The 25,395-nt window shown below is 38.0% G+C and overlaps 1 long non-coding RNA gene across 2 annotated transcripts in view; it reads right to left on the bottom strand.

The window, feature by feature from the left end:
- The window catches only part of LOC140241853 (uncharacterized), a 38,944-nt gene extending 19,775 nt beyond the window's left edge, over positions 1-19,169 (bottom strand). Inside the window, exons 1-2 of one of the 2 annotated variants that reach the window (XR_011902113.1) lie at positions 19,125-19,169; positions 232-455 (exon numbers count right to left, since the gene is read on the bottom strand). This is a non-coding gene — a long non-coding RNA (uncharacterized lncRNA). Of the gene's footprint in view, positions 1-231; positions 456-1,345; positions 1,450-19,124 lie in introns of those variants that run through there. The other variant, XR_011902112.1, reaches the window with a different exon arrangement.
- Between the last annotated feature and the right edge of the window lie 6,226 nt (positions 19,170-25,395).

Here is a 25,395-nt window from a genome sequence, read left to right as displayed (position 1 = left end):
TAGGGTGCATTCCCCACAAACATAGTAGACATTGGTCTACTATTTTTTGTACCTAAAACTGGAATTACAAAACAAATTACACAAACTAAGAATAAAAACTTTACTACTTTAACTTTCTTTCAGAAGAATGGGGATACTTACAAATATATGTACATTCACATAAGTTGACAAGGGAAAAACTGCCTTCATAAGGAGAAAGAAAAGTACCTCAGTATTTAGGGTGAAACTGACCTCTTCATAAATTGCTGTTGGTGGGACTAGGGGGCATGAGCCTGTGTACCATGCCACTGAAGGACTCTGTTGTGTGTTGGCTGACATCTTCCACATGTGGAGCTCCTGGGGTCATCCCCTCCCTGTTCCATCCTCACCCAACAGGTCTCCTGGGGTGCAAAGGTGTCAACCGAGACCAACTCAATCAGGTGCAGAGAGATGGGAGGATGGGGGGATTACTCTCTCTGAAACAAAAGACCAAGCCCGTGTCAATGAATAGATGGGATGGGCTGCGTATCATGAACAACGATCTTTCGAAGCAGTTCGTGTAATTTTCAACTGGAATTTTTCTTTTGTGAACCTTTATTACCTTAACCCGTTGAAGACTAGTCCCAAGTATTCTCGGGCAGGTGTCTATGAGAAACATGTGTTATAGCAAAATCATCTAGTCCTCAATGGGTTAACACAATATCAGAAATGCTGGTACGGTATCATACAGCAAGAATAGGCCAACTTTTTCTCAAATGGAAACATGATTAGTGCCTTTAACTCTTTCCCCGTGACTGAGGTCCAGCATCATGCCACGTTCAATCAATCCCACTCCACAGCTCATCCTTACCAACCCCTATCTATATCCCCACCCCCCACCCTCACCCCCTACCCCTCCAACCCCAATCCCATCCAAACGAGCTGCGTGGTCCACAGCGACTCTACTGGTACATGATTTGATCTGCGATTGCCTTTGGAGAGGCGTAGAGCAGCGCCCCAGTGACAAATGAGCCGACAATTACAAATGCCCTCATCTCCTGATTGTGGACACCTAGTGTATTTGACGGCAGGCTCCTCTGACCTGCAGAAGGGCGCATCTCCCACTTCATTCATTCTGAGAAAAAAAGGGGTAGCATTGAGCACATATATCATTATTTAGAGCAGACAGCTCCATACAGGAACCATTTCATATATACATGCAGACTCACAGGACTTTTTCCTTACAAAAAAAAAAAAAAATCATTAAAAAATGAATAATTAATTAAACAAAAATGAAAATGAGAACTGTACATCAAGCTTCTGACATTGTCTTCTTTTCATATTGGAAAACAAGACCAAAACAAGTAAGAACAGGAAATACTGCTACCTGCCAGATAAGAAGCAATGTAAGAAATCATTGTGGACCGATGTCTCCTCCACTCTTGAGAGCCTTTAGTCAGTTCTATTTCATAGTTGTGCATTTCAAGTCCACTGCTTGAAAAACCACAAGAAATAACAATCACAAATGTTCCTTTGTTTTCTTATCTGATGATATGATGTAAGAAGTCTATCAAGATGGAAACAAGTATAAAATTCTTGCTTAATAATAATACTTCTCTGGGAAAAGTTGGATTAAAGAGCAATCACCATTACAAAATAATGGTAATGATAACCCTCGTCGCACATAACAATGTATGCATAAGCATCAGCAAATTTGATTGTTTTAGCACTATTTTTAGATTTGCTTTGGTTCTGCCTTTCAATGCAATTGATAATAATGGGAATTTGTAAAGTAAACCATCCAAAATATATGTTTGGGCAGATTCTTTAGCACAGAAACTTCATAACCTGAATTGTGTGGGTGCATTCGATTGTGGCATTGTCTTCACTACACTTCCAATCATCACAGCCTCATGCGAGGAACAAGGATACATAAAAGAACCCCAAAACACCCTAAAATGAGAGACATGGTTCATATCTCCTTCTGCTGCACAATTCTTTTATTTACACCTCCACTCAATGAGTGATGATGAATGTTAGCAAGCAGCAGTCATTAGAGCTTAAGTGTCTGGGCTACCGGTGTGTGTGGCTGTTAGGGAGGTGGACATCGTCCGCTTCACGTCATCGTCAGCGTCAAGCACACTCATGCAATCAGAGTCAAGTTGAATTTCAAATCTGCCCCATCCATTGGCGCACATAAAGCGTCTCTAATTCGTCTCTCGGTGAGGAGCCGATGCATTGCATGCTCGGACGGACTAATAGTCCGGTGACTTCATTCCTGCTGTGTTCAAAATTGTCCTGTAGATACCAAGGGCATCATCATGAGTATCAAGAACAATAAGGGAGTTGACTGTTGTGATTGACAGATGAGCAAAATAAAGGTCACATGAAAATGTTTGTGTATTCTCCATTGATTTTTAAAACAAAATGAATCCTCAGGCAAAAATGGATCTGTAATATTAAGTTATGTGTTTTACACTTACTAGAATGTACAGGTGAAAATGATTCATCAGCAATGTTTTCACTTTTCTATCATAATAGCCGGGTACACACGTACAAAATAGCGGGATGACGATCGCGCTCCATATCTCGAGTTTTTTTTGGTTCACATGCTCCAAATTAGCGGGATAGTGATCGCGCTCAGAATCTCGAGTTTTTTGCAACCGTTCACACGTACAGAGTTATCCCGCTAATTGCCGATTGAGATAACAGCCAAACCTGCAAACTGGGTCATACAGTGCCCTTCTCTATCACTGCCTGCGCGCACTTCCCTTTGTCCATTGTGTTTTGCGCGTTAGTGTGGTTCGCGCGCGGTTGTTGTGGTGTGCTAATGAGGTGAAGGACCTCTTCGCAGAGGCTTCGCTGTTGTGATGTGCGCATTGCATGATGGGATATAAAAACTCGAGATTCTAATCCCGACCCTTCACATGTACCAGCGCGGGGCGATTTATCCCGCTAATTGAGGAACTAGTGCAAGATTTCTTGGGATTAGCATCGCGATGCTTATCCCGCTAATTTTCGGGTTTTTTCTGTCCACATGTGCAAAAAACTCGAGATACCGATCGCGATGCAAATCTCAAGATTTGTATCCCGCTAATTGGTGTACGTGTGAACCCCCCCTATTAAAACAGCACTTGACTAACCACTTTCAGAAAGCAGGGGGAATAATTACTAACCTTAACATAAGTCAGTATCAAGTTGATGGAATGTGTAATTTTCATGAAAAATTTTTGTGGAATTCTTTTTATATTTTCTTTACATTGTTGTCCACACATGACATCATGAACTCTAGTAGTCTCCTGATCCAGTGGTTCAAACACCAAAACTTTAAAATTCATAGCTTTCGCATCAATTGCCCAATTTTCCTCAAACTTTCACTGATGTGTTCTACTAGTTTTGCTGCTTTTACTCAATCCACATTGCCCTTTATGTTTTGGTTTCCTTTAACAAAAGCTCTTCATGCATTTCATTTACATTGATCACAAAGATGGCATGCTTCAACAAAAAATGGTTCATCACAAGACCTCTCCATGTTCACTTAAAAGTGTGCATTTTAGGGCCGGGTCAAATGAGACATACACTAACCATGCTAACTGTGAACTCCCTCATAACATGGCTTGAGATATGTTGAATTACTGTGTAGTAGCTCGGACAAGACATGGTTTGAAATCTTGTTCAACAGTCTTTCATCCCAACCATCTATTACAGCTGGGCATTAATGTGATTTTTTTTTTCATGTCTAGATATTGTCTAAATTCATTTCATTTCAACATAATCCACAGAGCTATTTTATGTCCATTTGCACACACAAGCCTCGATACTCGTGTGTGTGTGTGTGTGTGTGTGTGTGTGTGTGTGTGTGTGTGTGTGTGTATGTGTGTGTTATGTGTGAGCATGTCTGTCTGTGTTCAGATAGATTAACATGTGTATGTGGGAATGGGTATGATTTAGAGTTGGGGTACATGTGGGCAGGGATGATCTTTGTCAATATATTTGTATTTGTATTTGTATATATATAATAGATTATGCAAAATCATTTGCTCACTGTGTTAGATAATAAAAGTCATACCTTATCACAGTAATTTACTGTAAAAGTGGATATTTTCACGCTCGGCCAGGTAGTGTGAATTTCGCATGTCTTTGATTCTGCGGAATCAAGGCGTTAACTATTCTAATGTATGGCAAGCTAAAATATCTAAGTGCTTTTATTTTCGTGCTATTTTCTGGTTGCACGAAATGCGTGAAAATTTCCACATCATGAAAATTTCCACTTTTACAGTAATAGGCTTATCAGAATTATATGTAAAATATTCTCAGCTATTTTCACTGTAATTATTTGATTTGTACATAAAAAAAAATATCTTGCATAACTGCTCTGTTTATTTTGTTGGTACACTTGAAGTGATATTTGTGTCAATATTATTTCCATGGAAACAGAAATGTAGATTACTGGGGGGAAAAAAGAAGGTCTATGCAGACAGAGCAAAAATTATGCATTAATTTCTTACAGAAGAGAGTGGTACAAAATGCAAGTTATGATAAAACAAATGAGACCATAAAACAACAACAAAAACAACAAACAACAAAGCAACAAACCTCAAAATGGAGAGAAATAGATAGAGAGAAGAGAAGAGAAGACAGGAAAAAGAATTAAACTTGACAAAACAATAAACTCTGAGCACAATCTATGCATTTCTTCTCTGCTGTATAAGAAAGAAACCATGAAGACCATAATATTATTCCAGGTTTATTATGGAGATAAAGATACCCTAAAGGATATAAAGGGTAGAAGGAAGGAAGAACACCATGTTTGTTAACAAATAAATGAGGGGGGGGGGGAACGGGAATAAAATGCTGGGAAAAGGTTCAGAAAGGACAGGAAGGGAAATTGTTAGGAGAAATATGGGAAATATAAACTCCAGAGGAAAGAGAGAGAGAGAGAGAGAGAGAGAGAGAAAGAGAGAGAGAGAGAGAGAAGAGAGAAAAAACACATACATGCAAAAATTAGAACTGGCAAATCGGGCTAAGGAAGCAAAGGAGAGCAAGGCCATGATGAGAGCCAGGGAGTTCAAGTTTGTTCTTCGCTGCTGGAAGAAACTACTGTAAATACTAGATCAATCACACTTCGCACAACCTGACAAAACGGGACAAAAACAGACAAATAGGCTTGGGGTACAGACAAACACAACTCCACCAACGAGAACCAATTATCACTCCAGATTTTTCTCTCTTTTTTTTGCCCCCCCCCCCCTTTTTTTTTTTGCAGCCACCAAATATTGAGGTATTTAGTCAGGTGTCCTGTAGGGAGAGCAGCTCTTGAGAGTTGTTTTTTGCCTCTTCCTCTGTCCCCATTCCCCTCGCAAAAATCCGAACAAAAGCAACTCTGTCCAGGGAAAGCTGTAACGGTAATGAGCTAAAAAAGCAAATATTTTTCCAACAATCGTGCAAAGCCCATTATGAATTGCTGCTAATCAGCTGGGGTAGCATGTACGCTATCGAAAAAAAAAAAATGAACCAAAACTGTGTCTTTCTTAGTAAACACCACAGAAAAGCAGAACTGCTCTGCAAACTCTTATAAGCAAGAAAGCAAGAGTTTTGCAAGGAGGGAGAAAAATCTGCCAGGTGTTCTTGCATGTTGTCGGTTCAACAACCATATAAAAGAAAGAAAGAAATGTAAAAAAAAAAAAAAAACAACTTTTCAAGTACCACCTGCAACAAGTGGGCTTGAAGGAAAAATGTCTGTAACATCACTGAGTTTTCACATTTGTGAAACTCTTTATCTCTAAAATTTGCTTCAAAGACATTTCATAAAAATGCTTCTAGTTTGGAAAATAATGAGTTATATGGTCCTACACGCCAACAGTCTCCTATAGCAAACTTGTGTAAGAATATTGTGCAGACATGAAGCTGTGAAAAATTGAAAAAATGATGGCTCAATGCTTGTAGGGAAGTAAACATCTGTGAGTGGCTGGATTTGATTTTTCTGGATTACATCCCTAAACAAGAGTATTGGAATACTGAATTTGCCATACATTTAGTGAGTCTAAATTTTAACGAATCGGAACTTCGCGACAATTCCGGGAGTGATTAAATTTGCGATCGTCGAGTACAGTAATGAACATAGATATGTATGTGTGCATGTCGCATTGATGTTGAGATCAGAATCAATATTTTTGTGTGTCATTAAATTCACAAAGAGCACCCGACTTGTGAAATTTATGAAAATAAAAACCCTGCAAAATATACGCAGCACACGGAAAAATTTTTTAAATGGCTTATCAGCATCCTGATTTTATTCATATAATCTGGGACATGACAGCATACTTTTCAAAAAATAATGCATGCTTGAGCATTTTTAAAAATATTTTTTGAAATGCAGTTGGACATTACTACACTGCTCAGTCAGTAGCCTACAGCGAAGTCATTAAACTGAACCACCAGAATGTAAAACAGAGTCTTAAAGGTCCTGTTAACCTTTTGGAACAGTGACGTAAAAAATTTTCAAGATATGATATTTAATGCATATGTGTAGGTCTGTTGTATCACAGAACATCCTATCGCATAAGATTTTAGCGATAAAGCCTAAAACATAAGGAGATATCTGTATTTTTCTCAATAAACTGTATCTGTAGACGGTTTAGTCTGGAAACATTTTTATCATAACTATTGTTCAAATTTTGTATATTCAACAATACTTAAAGGACGAGTTCACCTTCATTAACATAAGGATTGAGAGAATGTAGCAATATTTGTAGAACACATCATTGAAAGTTTGAGGAAAATCTGACAATCCGTTCAAAAGTTATGAATTTTTTAAGTTTTTGTGCAGTCACCGTTGGATGAGAAGACTACTGCAGTGTATGATGTCACATGCGTACAACAATATAGGAAAATATAAGGAGAATTTAACAAAATTTCATCTTTTGAAAAAAGAACACATTCCCTTGACTCGTTACTGACATATGTTATGGGTAATGTTATTCCCATTGCCTTTAGAAAGAGGCAAGTCAAGTGCTCTTTTATTATGTGAAAAAAAGTGAAAATATGTTGAATTTTCTTTACATTTTCTTTATACTGTTGTACTCATATGACATCACGAGCCTTAGTAGTCTCCTCATCCAGTGGTTCCAACAAAAAAAAAATTAAAAATTCATAACTTTTGCATTGATTGTCCAATTTTCCTCAAACTTTCACTAATGCGTTCTACTAATATTGCTGCATTCTCTCAATCCTTATGTTTATGAAGGTGAACTTGTCCTTTAACATTGATTTTACAGATTCAGATTTTTTAAGGTGGTTGTTTCTATCCCTAACTCCCATTTCAGAATATTTTAAAGCACTAATGCTGGGCTTTTGTTTCATCTGCAAATGGTACATTGTAAATTATGCCTTTAATACAACCAATGTCACATTGCAATACAGTGTTTTGAGCAACATTTTACCAGTGAGGCATCGTAAAGGGGAATTACAGTCCATAAGAACGTTAGTCTGAAAAGAAAGAGTAAAATATGACAAGCACAACAGTGAAAATTTGGTCCATATTGGATTAAAAATAAAGAAATTATGAAATTTCATAGATTCACTAATCTTTGTAAACAGTTGATATGAATATGTAAATGAGGGAGCTACTGATCTCATCACCTCACAATTTTTCACTGGTTGTGTAAAAAAAAAAAAATCAAAAATTCAACTTATTCCTGGTTGCATAACTTTAAAATAATGCTCAGTCAGAAATATCAGGATTAGAGACTGGGGCATAATTGCATTGGAACAAAAAACTGGAAATGTCCAAAGTTTATGTACAAACTGTATGGCAAGTTGTGAGGGAATGACATCATTGATTCACTATTTGCATATTTTTTTTTTCATTTTCATTTTATTTTATTCATATTCCATATCCAAACAATACAAAATTATTGAAAAGTAACATTGGCGATTCACATTGACTGTTCAAGAACTGTCTTTGTGAAAATGATCAAAACTGCTCAATTTCACAACTTCCTTTATGTTCATCTAATTTTGATCAAATTATCACTGATTTGCTGAGAAAATTTTACTCTTTCTTTTCAGAAAGTTTTTTTTTTTTTTTTAACTGGTCCAGATTTCTTCTTTAAAGGCAAAATTTACCATTTTCAGATGAAACAAAACCCCAGCATTAGTGCATTAAAATAGTTCTAAAATGTGAGTTAGGGATAGAAACAACCACTGTAAAAATCTGAATAGGTAAAATCGATGTCAAGTATTGTTAGATATACAAAATGTGAACAATAATTATAATAAAATGTTTCCAGACTAAACCGTAAACAGTTACGGTTTATTGAGAAAACTACAGATATCTCCTTATATTTTTGGTTTTATCGCGAAAATTTTATATGATAGGATGTTTTGTGGTACAACAGACCTAATATGCATTCAATGTCATATCTTGAAAATTTTTTAAATCACTGTTCCCAAAGGTAAGTGGCACGGGGTGTGATGATTTTCAGTGTTTGCCACTATACCTGGCACAACTCTACAGAGGGAAGGAGAGATTTATCCCAGAACAGAAGAGGAATTGTTGACATGAGCAGCGGTGGTGATATGAAATCAGATCTTACATGCCAATATGAGAAGGAGTCGTGACCTTTTGCAGGTCAGTGAAACAGCACAAAAGTCATTGAACAGTCACATGACAGCATTCCTCCCCTTGGTCACATGACCATCCTGTCCCTTGAGAATGATAACTCCTTATTTATATTACATACAAACTAACTGGAAATTTATTTCTCTGACTTTTTTTTTCTTTCTTTTTATTTGTTTGAAGGGAAAGGAGTTATTTTGGCAGATGTAGAGAATACATAAAGCCCACTGTACTGCTCCCTCAGTCAGGCAGAAAAGTTCCTTTGATTTGATATTGATAACAAAATTGTGCAATAATTAACTCTTACAAAATAAATTAGTTGTGTAATTGCCCACCTGACAACACTGTCACATGACCTTAAAATCACATGACCTCAATGATCATCTTGATGACCTACCATAGCCCTCCCCCTTTTTTCCACTTGTAAGGCGTTAATGACTTGGTTATGATTTCTGCACCGTATGCTGTTGCTTTCCTTTGGTGGATGTATGATATCGAATAAAGCTAAATTGAAATCTTAATTTTCAATAAAATTTGTTTGATTCCACTCTTAATTTTAATCAACCCCCTGCATACCCGAGGAGGAATGTACTGAGGGATTCATCCATCTGTCCCTAAAGTACAGACTGCCATGCATCTTTGCTCAATAACTCCCCCCCCCCCCCCCTTACCTCTCCTTCCTCATCACACAATAATGCCGTGCCACCTGCTCTATGCAAAACCCTTTTTGTTGAATATCAGTTACAAAATCATTCCAAATTATGAAAGCAATTATCATACAGGCATGAAAGATACAAAAATATTGAATAAAGACAGGTGTGGACACTGCAATCATCTAAAGTGAATATTGTCACACAAATGAGTGAAATACTAAAATCAGGAAGGACATAAAGAGCTGTAGAAATTGTAATAAGGGGCAAAAAGGATAAAATTATACAACTTGGGTTTGCAAGCATACCACAATTATGCTTGAGAGAAAACAGGCGACGGTCCATTAAACCTGTAATGGCCATTGAACTTAAGAAGATGTTAAATTGACACCTCTATAAAAAGCGATGAACAAGTTTACCTCCGAACAATGGCCAACTTCATCAGCGACAATGATCTTCTTCACAGAAATGCATTCCTTCACAACATGGCACGACCTCAACATCGTAAACCCAGGTAACCATGTTTGCTAATGTTTCAAACTCGTCCTCACCTGCGTAAGCTGTGCCGTGGAAACAAAGCGGCAATTATTGTCGGCATCTGCGAGGAATAATCAATCAAGTGCAGCGAGAGAAAATGATCTTGTGACGTGTCATAAATCCGTAAGTGAGGAATGCTCTGCTTTCACGACTAAAATCAACATTGATTGTGGAGGTCAAGTAGGGAAAAAATGGCATTAGTGATACTCAACTCCCCATTAGCAAGACATCACAATAACTATGCTTTATGAAGAAAGGTCGATAACTTCTTCATCATAATCATTTAGGTTATACCTGTCAAAAAAAGGAAGGAAAAACAAACCAAAACAATCAAATCAATGTAATGTTGTCTAAATCTGTCTCTTTTTTTATTTGTTTGTTTGTTTGTTTGACTGTTTGCATTCAGTTTCAAGAGCCACAAAGTCATATCTGCTTATGTTAGGTGTATATGATTGTGTTTAATGGGCAACATGGAAATGCACTCAAAGTCTATGCTTTGGGAATTTCTGTAAGTAGGGGATGATGAAGATAGGACAAGTTGTGAAAGGATTGCAAAAGTCTTTGTGATATTTTTACCGCACTCAGATTTAATGTTCGATGCACAAATATATTCACCTGTTTGTACAAATGATTACTGTTACTCTGTAATTGATTTTGTACTTCCTGGATATGGAAAAATAAATATGATAAAAAGAAATGAAAGATTGGTTATTCAAGCCTTAGAAACTGGCATTATACAAAGATTGATGAAAGGTGATTTTCTACAGATCCAGGCAAATTATAAAGTCTTGAATCCCCCCCCCCCAAAAAAAAAAACACAAAAAACCCCACCAACAACAACAAAAACAACAACAATATTACAACAACCAAATAAAAACACATCAAACATAAAGATATGAAATACAAATCCAGTGGTTATGTATGTCCTACTTGTGCCATGAAATTCTATCCACTATTCTATTGCTGCTACAAGATTAAAATACTCGGCCTCATATAATTTTGCACGTACACCTTACTGATAAATTTGGCAACATTTTCCATAAGTATCAGTCTCAGTGCTGTAAACGGAGAGGTCAAACTTTTAAATCTTTCCCCGTCATTCACAGCAATAAATTTCTAAATGTGCTGAAGCTATTCACTTTAAAGGGCACCAATTGAAGAAATTGGCATTGTTGTTACTTTTCTAATGCACTGCCCAATGGGGAGGTAATTGACTCCAAATTCAGCAAGCCTGTGATAAATAATGTTAGTATCTATTTTTTTTTTCTATATACATGTATACATTCATATGACTGAGTAGATGACAGTACATTTACTTTGCCACCACACATTGACACCCACTCTTTTTTAAATATATCTTTACTGGCTTGGGGAAAAAGAAACCTTAGCAGGGGTGGATCCAGGAATTCTGTATGTAAGGGGAGGTGTCTTTGCAAAATTAAAGGGGGCACATGCACCCCCCATTTTTTTCTTTTTATTTCTTTTGTTTTAACCAAAAATAAAGAGGGGGCACGCGCCCGGTGTGCCCCCCTCTGGATCCGCCACAGCTCAACCCATATCAAGTTGGTGGGACGAATTGCAATTTGATATAGGCCTACTGTGTCTTACTCGCCCTGCTCCATATCAAAGAAAAAAGTTAAAAACTATTCTTTTAACAGTCATGTTGACAGCTCTGAAAAGAAAATTAAGCAACAGTGGCCTGTTGGGATCAATAAACAAACAAAAAAGTTTGAAGCCCCTATGCTGTAAAAAAAAAAAAAAAAAAAAAAAAAAATCAAGTTAGAACTGTATCTATCATGAAATAAAAGAAAATGTATTGGAAATTTGACATTAGGGACTTTGTGGCATGATATAAACTAAATGATGTGATGGACAACACAAAAATTGTATCTGAGGGCATATTCACATCATGCATTGAACATGGATTCTCTTTAAATTCCCCATGAATAATAATAATGACTTTCTCCACATATAGGCCACGTGAGGCAGTACCCCCAAACATGAAACTATTTCAACTGTAGACATGGCCCTGACCTAGAGGTGAACAAGTTTTGATTCATCACTTCTATCCAGTCTAAACACCAATCCACCCCCTGGTGTAATGAGAGATAAAAATGAATGTCAATGTCTTTAATTCCACTCTCCACCCCACCCTCATCATTCCTTCAACAAGACGTGCAGTACTAATACAGCACAGGCATTTGTTTGACATCATATGCAGTAAAATTACTTTTATTTGGTCTTTAAAAAAAAAAAAATTCATACACAGTGAGAATGTGTGTGTGTGTGTGTGTAGGGGGGGGGGGGGGGCATTCTACAACCTCCTAAGAGACCCTGCAAGGGGGTTGTGCATAGTTTACAGAGCAATGTTGTGATGATTCTGCTCCTGTTTGTTTGCAGTTTTCTTCTCTTTTTTTTTTTGTCTTCAGCCCCTATAAACAAACCTCAGTGATGCTACACTACAACTTTGTCGAAGTTTTTCCATCCTTCTGTGAGCAATGCCCTTTAAGAACCCACTGAAGGAAAATAATAATCTATACACAAGTACTTCACCTACCTACTTCTTCGATGTTGATGAATAAATGTGATCAATGGAATGGCATCATGACATGAAAACATCACAACTCCAAGTCATGGATCATTTTAGTCCATCTTTCTTTGATTCGTAGCTCTCTGTGTTTTTGCTCTCATTCAAAGTAACTTCATTTCAGTTATTTTGACTTTTGCTACATTACATCTATCTGTTCCTTTGTTTACCACTGATGCTGCTGTTACTGCTGTTGCTGCTTGAAAAAAAAAATAATGTTCCGCTGAAACCAAATGTCCTTCCCGTTTTAAATGAGATATAACTGAATTGAATTGAATTGAATTGAATTGAACTGAATTGAACTGAACTGAATTGAATTGAATTGAATTGAATTGAATTGAATTGAATTGAATTGGACTGAACTGAATTGAATTGAACTGAATTTGATTGAATTGAACTGATTTGAATTGGAGAATTGAATTGAATTGTAACTGAATCAAATTAAAGTGAATCAATTCAAATCAAAACTTCTCCAGGAGGGTGACACATTGCATTTACAGGCATTATTTACCATTTGCAGATGAAACAAATACCCACTGTTAGTGCTTCAAAATAGCTCTGAAATGTGAATCAGGGATATAAACAGCCAGTGAAAAAAATGTTGATCAGTATATCAATATTAAAGGTAGGGAATCCCATTTGCGTGCCTTAAATGAAGAGTTGTATAAACACAGTGGTATGTTGAAGAGAGTATCATTTCAGAAACTCCCATAAAGTATTGAAAGTGGAAGGTAACATTTAGTACACTTTTATTGACCGTTAGATTTTGAATTTAATTCTTTTCGGGGCTCACCGTAAATTCGAGTACATTACTAGGCTACCTTTGCAGACCCATGCACTGCATGTGTGTCCATCATGTATATTTTGTGAATAAAGTTCATCAAAACTTACAAACATTTCTATATACATTCTTGCCACACACTCTATATGTTATTACATCAGCTCTTATACTTTTAGATTTGTGTTTATAGATAAAAAATACAGAAGACTGCAACAAAAAGGCTTAAGTGTGGCTGACACACAGAACTACTGAGTAGTTGAGTTTTGTGCATTATTCAAATTGTAGATAACTGTTGACTTCCAAATTTCTAAGCAGTGGCCTAAACAAGTCCCCTGAGGTTCATATTTAATGTTTTGCTGCATTTTGGGAGGTCTGTAAAAGGTATCCCCTACCTTTAAGTATTGTTGAATATATCAAATTTGAACAATAGGTATAATAAAATTGTTTCTAGAATAAACCATCTACAGTTATGGCTTATTGAGAAAAATAGTTATATCTCCATATAATTGAGGCTTTATTGCAAAATTTTTCCATGGTAGGACGTTTTGTGATACAACTGACCTACACATATGCATCAAATGTGATAACTCCAACACTTTTGAAAGCACTGCTCTCAATGGTAAACGATACCTTTAACTGTCAAACAGGGTTTTGCACGTTCGGCCAAGCATCTGATGCGGACAGATATTCAGGTTATTTGGGCGTACGTGAGATTTGGCTTTCGTCGAGGAACACCCATGAACATGGCCAGCATATCATACCAGGGAAACTGTTTGGTTTCAAAACAGGTGAGAACAGCCCATACCCATGTGCACATGATATCACTGACAGTGACTGGTGCTGATCTGGGAGGAAGAGAAAAAGTTTATCAGGAGAAAAAGTTCATTGGGCAAAAAGGAAAAGAATAGAAAATGAGTAGGAAAAGAGACAAATCACTGGTGTCAAAATAGGAATTACATAAAGAGATAGTTTCAGTTCAGAACAGAAGAGTTGAATTTTTACTATTAAGGTTTTAGCATTCACCTTAAAAAAAAAAAAAAAAACCCTTCCTTTGGGAGTCTTTTATCAATAATCAAGCATGAATGACTGTTTTGTGATTTTCCATCTGCACAGTGATTTGCAGAAATACTTGGTCGCATGTTTACAGTGATTAGGTTTGAGGACTGGTGTATCTGCGCTGTGATTGAAATCATCTCATTAGGCCCATTTACACTTGCTTGGAAAAATCACGATTTTTCTAAAATCTATTTATGATCAAATCAGACACAAATAAAGTGGCTGCATGTCGCCGTCGAATGGTTTATATTGGAGTCTGATTTTGCTTTTCTTGCCACGATGGAGGAGATGGTATATTTAGGGATCACAAGAACCTTGGGTAATGCAGAGTTTCCATGGATACTACTAGACAATGTTTAAAGTGTGAATTGGCGATGAGATATTTCATATTATGATCAATTTAAAGTTAAATTTGGTCCTAAGGAAACAATGAGGTACATCAATGAATTCTGGCGTCGGACTTATTCAAGACTCAGTGCAATTTTGGACAAGGAATTCACAACTAACGTATTACAGAGCATGATGTGTGGACTTTTCAACCAAAATGCTTGCAATGTGTGAGATGGCACACAGGAAAGCATAAGCAGCATGCAGTGGTGTCGGACGCACTCTTGCAGATTTCAATTGTGCAATTCGCCATGATTGCCTTCACATGATTAGCATTTCCATGACAACATATCGCAGGAGGGAGGAAAAAGTGTACAGATCTCCACCTGCTCGCCAATACAAGCACGTGGAGCAACATACTTTTATTTTCAAGCTACAATGTACATATGTCTACTGGCAGAACCAGTGTCTTTTTCCTCTACAGAGGAGTGGAAAGCAACAGGATATGTATTCTTGGAATCACATGAATACACAGAGATGCACAGAATATTGGCAAGACATATACATAGATGGCACTACCGTTTAAACAGAAGTAGACTTCTTGTCACCAGAAGAGTGAGTGACTTGAGCATTCATGCCATACCCATACCACAGTGGGGCATTTAGCATTCATGGTTCAAATGTCACACCTATACCTAATGAATCAAAGAACAGTATTTATTCTATGCCAACATGAACACATTCATGGAATTCTGAGAAATTGACACACAATATGCAAAAACAACACAGCCTTATTTACCCATGGTAACCTCACATGTTAGCACAGTTTGTCCTGTGGGCCCTGCAATTTTCATCATCCCAGAATTGTTGAAACTCTTACACCTGGGGGGCGTTTCACGAAGGAACTTGTCGGATAAAATGTCCGACAAGTCAATTATATCCGACAAGTTCAGAGAAATCAGCCAATCACACTAAAGAATTTCTCAAAACTTGTCGGATATAATTGACTTGTCAGATATTTTATCCGACAAGTTCCTTCATGAAACGCCCCCCTGGTGGAGAAAGGTAGTATACTGTAACACACAATATTTTAGGGGCATGAAATTTTTGCAAATTGGAGCTGACGGCCTTTTTCACGGCATGAAATGTTTGTGAGTTGCCTCGTACATTCAATGCGTATAGCGTAGACAAGAACTCTCACATGCATATTAATTTCACGAATCTTGGCTCTTGCGAAATTCGCGGAATTAAAATGCATGCGAACATTCCTCATTTTACAGTAATGGCTAAAACATCTTGTCCAAGTAGGAGCACTGTGGTATAGTGAGCAATGCTCTGGCAGGTGGTCTTGGGGTTCAAATCTCCCCCCCCCCCCCTCATCATGTTCATCTTGTAACAAGATGTTTTGCCCACAATGTCCTTTTTGATCCAGGTGTACACATGAATATCATGGGTACCAGGCAATGCTTGGGTAATGATCAGATAATAGCAGGGTCCTCTAAGACCCCGTTTACAGTGCGGGGCTGGGCCGAGCCATGGCCGAGCCCAGCTTCAATTGCGGGGCCGAGCCCCGCAATTTTATCCGTTAACACTGCCGGGCTCGGCCGCGCGTTTAATTCAAACCTATCAATATTTTGTCGCAGTGGCACTCTGCTTGTAAACAAACGCAATTTGGCATAGTCTGATTTTCAGATCCTTTGCCAACTGGATTCCCTGGTGAAGAAGTCTCCGTTCGGGCAAAGGCCTTTGCCGCAGAAAAAATCATTTGCAGGACAAAACCACCTTAAACTATACTAGTTTTCGACGTTGAAGGGGTTAATATCCTGAATAGCGAAATAGTACGGGCAGAGGGTCTGGAAGCCAGACTAAAATTGGCCGTGCATTTGGCGCAGTTTGAGTTTACAATGAGAAAAGGCCGGGCCCGGCCGCGGCTCGGCCGTGGCCGAGACCACCTCCAGAGCGTGGCCAAATGCGTGGCCAATTTTGGCCCCGCATTTGGCCTTTTGCGCGTTTACACCGAATTGAAGGAGCGCTCGGCCACGGCCCAGCCGCGGCCCAGCCCCGCACTGTAAACGGGGTCTTGGATAGCAGTGTTAACAATGACGAGGCTACCCTGGATAAATTAGATGATAATATATGACACAGCATGAGTTTTTACCCTGACTTCCTGTGTTACAAGTCCATAGGCTTGTCCACTACACTTCAGTGCTCCAACAAGAGAATGTATATTCTTAACTACTGCCTACTAGTTGAATAGGGGTCTTGGATAGCAGTGTTAACAATGACGAGGCTACCCTGGATAAATTAGATGATAATATATGACACAGCATGAGTTTTTACCCTGACTTCCTGTGTTACAAGTCCATAGGCTTGTCCACTACACTTCAGTGCTCCAGCAAGAGAATGTATATTCTTAACTACTGCCTACTAGTTGAATAGGGTCTGGGATGCCTTGATTCTGTCAGTGTTGTTCTAGAACATTTTGCAAAGTAAAGTGCTGGTAAGGATAAACAAAACAATTCACTAGGTAGACACCTGATTTTCCTTTTCTGCTTTTCTCTCAAACTCTTCTCCAACAGCTGTGATAAACTTTGAAGGAATAGCATTCAAGTACAGTTATTGCATGTAATTGAACACCTTTGTAAACTCTCTTGGGGGTAAATGTTTTGTCATCCATAGCTTTGGATGGTAGTCTCAGATTTTTCTCTTCATGGCCATTCACACTGTGTTGGCATCCTTGCATAATTTCTTTGTCACTGTAAAACATCATGTGCCGTGGGTGCATGGATTGAAGAACGGGATGCTTTCTATTCATTCATTCATCTGGAATTCCGCTTGGCTGTGTGATTACAACATGCCTTCTTGCACACATATGAGGCCTGGCCATTGATTCCATCATAAAGTTTACTCGAGTAGCCCTCCCACATTAAACTGTTGGTTTTGACTCGAGAGGAAGAAAAAAATAAGTCTCCGAGACAGACTGCATGCCATTACATTGTTCATTTCTGCCTGAAATGTACACAAAAGGCCTTTTCATGTTCAAACAAAATAACAAGCGATGGTATTCTCTCCAACCCCCCCCCCCCCCCCTCTCTCTCTATTTCTATGTTTTCTCTGGTTATACAAACTGTACACTTCCAGAATGCTGAGAAAGGAGAAAAACTTCCATTCCTGTTTGGGCTGAAAAAATGACAGATCTAACAAATTAGAATGAATGAAAAATAGCTTTATTGACATGCCCCAAAGAATGGGATACCAAGTTAGTAAGGGTGGGGATTTTCCTTCTTCTTTTCTATGCTTTTCTTCTATTCTTTTCTAAGGCGGGACTTATACAGGGCCTTGAGCAAAAATGTCACTTTCTATGGAAGTTAACACCTTTCCTCCTTTTGATTGGCATTTATACTTCTTGCTTACTGGCAGAAGGGAGGAAAAAAAGAGCAATGGATTATAAAAAGGCTTGCTTTAAAAATGAGCAGAATTGCGGAGGCAGTGGAATGAAATGTACAGCAAGGATTTTACATTTAACCAGGAAACCCATTTTTTTTTTTATTATTCCTTCAACCTTACCTTTTTGACAATAGTTCAAGGAAAACATCAACTTCCTGTAAATGTATTTAAACCCTCTTTCCCCAATAATAACTTGTGGATTTGAGTGCAATTCAAACTATGTTTGCACCTGTCCAAAATTTGCTACTAAACATTCAGAGGTTGGGCCATGCCTATACATTGTATTTGCTCATCATTGACATGGTTGGTTGCTACATCAGGGGGCATTTCCTCAAGCATTTTGTCACTTATTTTTTTTTCTCTGACAAATTGGCTCTCAGCCAATTAGATGCAAGAATATCAGTAGCTTAAAACTGTTTGTCAGAAAAAAAAAAAAACTGACAAAAAACTTAATGAAATACCCCCCAGATCTCTTCTGTAACATAAATGTGTGGCATACAAAATGTCACACAAGACAGTCGGCATGGAAACCATGCTATCAACTGTATCTGGCACAACTTTAGAATTACATCTAGGCCCCGTTTCATAAAGCTGTTCGTAAAGTTATGCATGATTTTTACAAACAACTGGAATATGGAGTACCAATATGAGTGCCCATTTTTTTCTTACGTTTTGATAAAGGACAACTGTATGTTAATATTGCATTGACGTTGGGGCAAAAATACACTTTCAACTTAAAACGTGTGTATAAATATAAGAGTAATCATTATCATCTGCAAATTTCAATTTCAGATTTGAAATTAACAATGATTAGGAAAGCCACTTGGCTTGCCATACGCAGGTTGTTTGTAAAGTCATGCCTAACTTTACAAACAGCTTTATGAAACTGAGCCCTCAAGGAAGAAAGGAAGAAATAGCCTCTGGCAATTATTCAACCTGGAGTTCTCTCATGGGGACATGCCCAAGGCTGGACGAGATGGGCCTTGCCTGACCTAGCAGCAACAAGTCAGTGGTGAAGTTAGTAAGGGTAAAAATAAAAGGCAACACAAAGTATCACTAAGATAGGCCTTCACAAAGACCATCAACTTTTCAGTACTCTCTTGTCAGCTGATATCTGTTCCATCCTATACTGTTTTGTGTTAACAATAATTAGTATCTTACCTCTACAGTTCTTGCCTATTGTTCATCCAAGCAAACTATTCCAATCTTCGCAACAGGGTCCACTGTTTGCTTGGCACACAATTGGTGGTACCAGATGCTGCCATAACCTGTATCACATTGAACACAAGAGGGCTTTTAGATGCATCTAGCAAGGTGGTGGGACACTGTAGGTCTCACACTTGTAAATAAATTGCCAATAAACAGACAAAAAAATCAAAAGATCATATAAAAGATACAAGATATTTAATGTTTCTTGTGTTTCATATCCATGTAGATGAGCTTAAATTTCGCTCCAGATCTGAACTTTGCAAGACAGGTTTCTCAGCTCAAACTCCACTCAAAAGTCTCTACAAAAAGACTACAGTTTTACCACTCAAAAATTTCATGGTTTTTCTGAATCTATACCGAACAAATGAGGTATACTGTGAGAAAGGGATTTCCCCTTTTTGAACACACCTCAACAGTTTAAACAAGCATATGTATTTTTTTTTTCTTCATATCATTTTTCAGATTCATTTCAGTATCTTAGGTATAAAATATGTGATAGTGCTTGAGCTAGTCCGTTTCATATACAGGTGTGAAACCAATAGGGCCAAAGAGCCTTGAGTTCATGACCTTATAGAGCACGCAAGGCATAAGACTCGAGAAAGAACAGATCATCTAGATAGATAGATAGATAGATAGATAGATAGATAGATAGATAGATAGATAGATAAATAGACAGACAGATAGATAGATAGATAGATGGATAGACAGATACAAATACGGAGATAGATAGATAGACAGGTAGGTAGAAATGTAGATAGAAAATGGATAGAGAGATAGATAGATAAATATCTAGACAGACATCTAGACAGACAGATAGAGATACACAGATAAAGATAGTGTATATATCTAAACTCAAGAGAGAGATAGATAGGACTGCAGATGGAGATGGGGAGATATTATGTAGTCTAGATGGATAAATAGCTATAGACAGATATGTAAATCATAGAGATAGAGAGAGAGAGAGAGAGGGAGGGAGAGAGTGAGGAAGGGAAAAAGAGAGAGAGAAAAAAAAGCCTGTGATGAGTGAAGAAAAATAGACAGACCATACATTCAGCCACATAATACTGCTTGAAATATAACAAGCCACTTCAATGACACAACACTTTGCTTTCTGGTGTTCTATTGTCTCTTTTATATATATATATTCAGATCCTACTTCCCTTGCTCATGGTCAGGTGTTTCCAGTGAGTGATGGCAACGGGGCACACTCAGTCGAACAAAAGTGTTATCTAAACACGCCACTTTCTCATTAACATTTTACGATTTCATGCCCAACATCACACTCGCAAAGGGCACTTCCTGCACCCTGGGCTAATTTTGAAATCCAACATTCTCCTGGAATGAAAAAAAAAAAAAGGGGGGGGGGATACTAATGCAGGGAGGAAAAGAGAGGAAGAGAGGGGGAGAGGGAGAGCATAAAATGGAATGAAATATAAAAACTCCGTTGATTTCTTACACCAAACTCTTCATTTCTCACTGTAATTTCATGTGATTTTTTTCTTCTGTAAAGAAATGGAGAGGGAAAAGGAGGAGAAGGATTAAAGGAAGCAAGGAAGGAAGGAGAATAATGAGGAGGAGGAGAAGGTGGAGAGGATAGAATGGACAGAAAGTGGGACTGACAAACAAGATGGTACACCTTAAAGGGGCTGTACAGTACTGGTTTAGGTAGGGATTCATGTTTTGAACATTCCTAAGTGAGATACTGAGAAACCTCTTATGAAATATGAAAGAGCATGTAATTTTAAGAAGGATTCTACATTTATTTGATGAAAATTGGTTTTCAAATGGCTGAGATATCCAAAAAAGTGATAATAATAAAAGACTACAGACCACGCCTTTTATTAGGATCTCTTTGTTTCACCTTGTTTTTGGATATCTCAGCCATTTCAAAACGTTTTTTGTCAAATAAACTTTTGATACCCCTTAGAATTGCATGCTCTTTGACATCTCATAGAGTGGTTTCTGAATATCTCGCAAAATGTTACGAGCTAAATCCTCACCTCAACCAGAACTGTACACACCCTTTAAGTTCTGAAAGATAACAGACGCGGGAGAGGGGAAGATGTACCTGTGTTACTCTTAGTGGTAAGAACTTGGAGGGACATATTGGACTCTTTCTCTTCATCAGACTTGACATAATGGGACAGAATGATAATTCAAACTCAGTACATAGTACCCGCGGCAAACCACAAGGACTAGAACCAGCACTGGCTGTCAGGCGGACGCTCCGTGGTCCAGTGGATAAGATGCCTGTTCGGAGATCAGGAGGTCATAGGTTCGAATCCTGCCCGAGTATGTGTATGCCCATGAATTCTTTTGTCTTGGCTACTACTAAAACACTGATCAATTCAGTATTTATCTACGTTTAAAATGTAGGATGATTTGTTAATCAGTCGTAAGAATGATAATTATCATTATTTTCTTAGAGCACTTCTTTACTGAGGCCCATTTACCCAAGCTCACTACAATCCATTAAAGAAAAAATGACAACAATGAATAAGCATGCTTTGAAAATTTTTCCTCTTGCTTCTTTCACACATTATATTGATTGTGAGATGTCTCATTTAATTGTTTCTGTTTGACTGCAGCAACAATAGTGAACTTATAAAGTGCCTGCTATTATGTAATAGGACAACCTCACAGTACTCAGTACCATAATGACATAATACACACAAAAGAAATCAAGGGCATATCTAGGTATTTATGAAAACTGATGCCTATGGAACACTGTGAATCATAATGGCATTGTAGTCCTGCTTGATAAGCCAGCACTAGAAAAAAAAAGGATTTAACTTAAACACAAACATTACTATGTAATTTGTACCCCTCAAGATAAAGAATCACAAGAGTTGTCTAATGAACTGACTTTGGACAAATTCAGCACATTACACCCCTTTGAGAATTGTTGGGGGGGGGGGAGGATATATGCGACATGTAAATGTTGTCATTCATTGCGTCAGTCAAAAGCGACGAATGTTTGGCCTTTTTTTAAGAAACAGGAAATGAAAATAAAGAAGCAGAGAGAGGAGAGAAAGAGAAACAAGCCTCTCTCAACACATGTGCGCTCAGGCATAGGTACAAAAAGAAAATGCAAACAAATGCAACATCAAGTCCACAGTTAGCACTCGCATTAGTCCCGCATGGATGCCTCCTCACAGTTAACCGCCCGCCAGGAGGAAGCCGAGTGATGGAACTATCACCTCCAACACATCCATGATTGACACAGCATTCCTTCATACTCGAGTTTCCCCGTTCAGTTGATTACTGACCGACATTTCTCTCCACTAAATGAAAAGATTGGGTTCAGCGATGCGAGAGGACATCGGACTCAAATTGGAAAAAGGCCGATCGAGGACTGACCATGTTGGTTTCTTCCGATTATTGGAAGGCATTACTGGGGTGGAATGAATGCATCCAGTCGGCCCAAAGAAGTCGCTCACAAAAGGTTACGAACACAACTTCATGCCCAACCTGCGTAATGCGATGTGTGTTCGGCAAAGTGGACACATTGATCTAGCTTTTGAAAGCTACAGGTTGGAGTGAAAAGGAACAGCCAGCAGCCATATTGTTATCACAGAAAAGTTTCAGACTTCAAAAAAAAAAAAAAAGACCCAAACCAAACCAAACCAAACACACACACACAAAAAACAAAAACAAGCTCGATGGTAAATGTGTTCATCAGAGATGCATTTCATACCAATCTAATCCATCTTCAGTTAGGCTAAAAGCAAGCTTGAATCATGTTTCATAGATCAAGACTGGTCCGTTGCAGTCTACAGTCGTTTTTTCCACTTGAGTGCTGCTTGTTTCTGGCTCAACACTTAGTTATCCGAATGATCTGACCTAAAAAACAAGATCAAGGGGGTGGAGCTTATATAACTTGACCATGTGCTCACTTATGCGATCGGATGTGTGTGTGCATATAAATGCTCTCGTATGGAAGAAGAAAATATACAGATTTGCATAATTGATTGACAGACAGTGGAATTTGTGACACAGCTCTTTTATGGTATGTCATATGCAATACGTTCATGTCAAGAGTCCCATCAATGTCTGAACAATCCATAGCTCCAAATACGTGATGTTCCAGGAACATAATTACAACAAATTCTGCAAGGTTGAAACTCGTCCAACTTTCTTAGCATCAGCCTCTTATTTCAAAACCAGAAATTTTGGTATGCACAAAATTTTCACAAATTTAGTAAGCAAAGATTCACAAAGTCAGAATGCACACAAAAGTTCTTGTCTACATTACCAGAGTATGCATTGCATGCCAGTGGCAATTCACAAAAAATTAATGCCACGAATATTACTGGTTTTACAGTATTCTGAGGGACACTGAATGGATGTAATATTATGAATGAAAGGGACAAGTTTTTGTGTTTGTTTCCATTCTACTGTTAATTTATACAAGATTATACAGACACCATCAGGACATCCAGAAAGGAAGCATCAAAAGTGATATTTTGGGTTTTCTTAACATCTCTTCTGTAATAATCCCAGTTGGCAATCAAACCCTTCCTATGTTGCTCTCCTCTCCTTCTTCATTACCCAACCCCCCCCCCCCTTCCCAAATATCTCCCCACTTTCCGGACAGCGGCGGCGACCCCTTTAATTGAAGCAGAGCCAATGCGGAGTGTGTGCACACCTGTATGACGAACAGCGCCCCCGAGGGATACAAGCAAATATCACACATGGATGTAGTACTTGTGTAGTCTGCCATGCAAGACCCACAGTTGCACGCAATGCCACCAATTAGGGCTTTTAAGCCATGTTGAACAGTGAAATACACAGATTTTCTATTCCAAAATATTTTACTTCCAAGTTTGGTGCAGCTGTCCCAAAATGCCTGCTAATTTTTGAACCACAAGAGTACTTCCTGTAACATTATATTCCTTGTTCCATTTTACTGGGGAGGATTATTTCAATATTAATTTCATAAATCGACACCTCTGGCCTGCTTCAGCTTCCATTAGACTCAGCAAACAAATGCTAAGAAATTGAAATTGTCACAGATTGTTGTCAACCTGACAATTTACAGAAGAAGATTGTTGCATTTCATGATATGTGATACAACAGAAATACCTATAGAAGGTAAGTTGCAATCATTTTCAGTTGCCTGGCATGGCCCACTATAGGTATTTGTCAGCTTTCAAATGAATTTGACATAAATGATGGGGGCATCTCTTTACCTCCTTGACAGGTTCTAATAATTTTCTGTGACACTTTGCTATGAGAAAATATCACATGGCATTAAGAATGTAAGACAGCTTTAGGAACAAACTTTGTCCCACCTTATCAATGAGTAGTTTAGCATCCCTCAACTTTTCTCTTGTATCCCAGTCATACAATCCCCTACAGAAGAAAACTCTGGTATCATCAATTCTCTTTCCATGGAAACATTTAGAATGTAACTAGATATACTACGTGTAGATGGTACAAGTTACATTTTTGTATGTGTGTGTGTCTTATCATCTATTGATATATTTTCTTTTTGTCTGTGAATACCTGTTCAAAGGTCCTTTTCTCTCTGGCAACCTTAAAATATTAGATGTACTTCTGTTTGTTTAAGAATATTTGTTGTTGTAGTTGTTGTTGTTGTCATTGTTGTTGTTGTTGTTGTTGTTGTTATTGCTGTTGTTGTTGTCTGAACTACTGTAGAGCATCTGAAAATGTCAGAAAGTATTGCTATGATACTGGGCTGTAAAAAAAAAACCCAACCCCCCCCCCCAAAAAAAAAAACAAACAAACAAACAAACAAACAACAAACCATGATATGATAATGACGAACATGAAATGCTTTTGGAGGTAGCACATATATGAATGTATTTCCAAATTATGTAGTAGGCCTATGTCTTCTCACTATATCATGAAGGGTGAACAGAAAGTAAAGAAGAATGCACACCTCTTTCAAAATACCAACTGTACGGGGGCGGGGGGTTCTTCAGGAAATGGCAAATAATCAGTGAAAATACTTGATACCAGTGGAATCAATTGTAATGGACAAAATATAATTCAAATCATTCCACTTCAAACTTTCCTAGATGGTCTTATTACAAGATAACATATTCAAACTGGATTTATATGAATAAATGATGCAGAACATGTCCATTAAATCAATAAGGCACACATTTAAACCCATTTCTTACACTGAAACAATGCACCAAATGTACATTTTGTCCTGCCCCGAAATTGAATATTATACACAATCAATTACGATATG

This window comes from Diadema setosum, chromosome 18, assembly GCF_964275005.1.
Source record: "Diadema setosum chromosome 18, eeDiaSeto1, whole genome shotgun sequence".
In the NCBI taxonomy this organism is placed as follows: Eukaryota; Metazoa; Echinodermata; class Echinoidea; order Diadematoida; family Diadematidae; genus Diadema; species Diadema setosum.
Note: the sequence above shows the minus strand (reverse complement) of the source record. Positions and strands in the feature narration are given on the sequence as shown.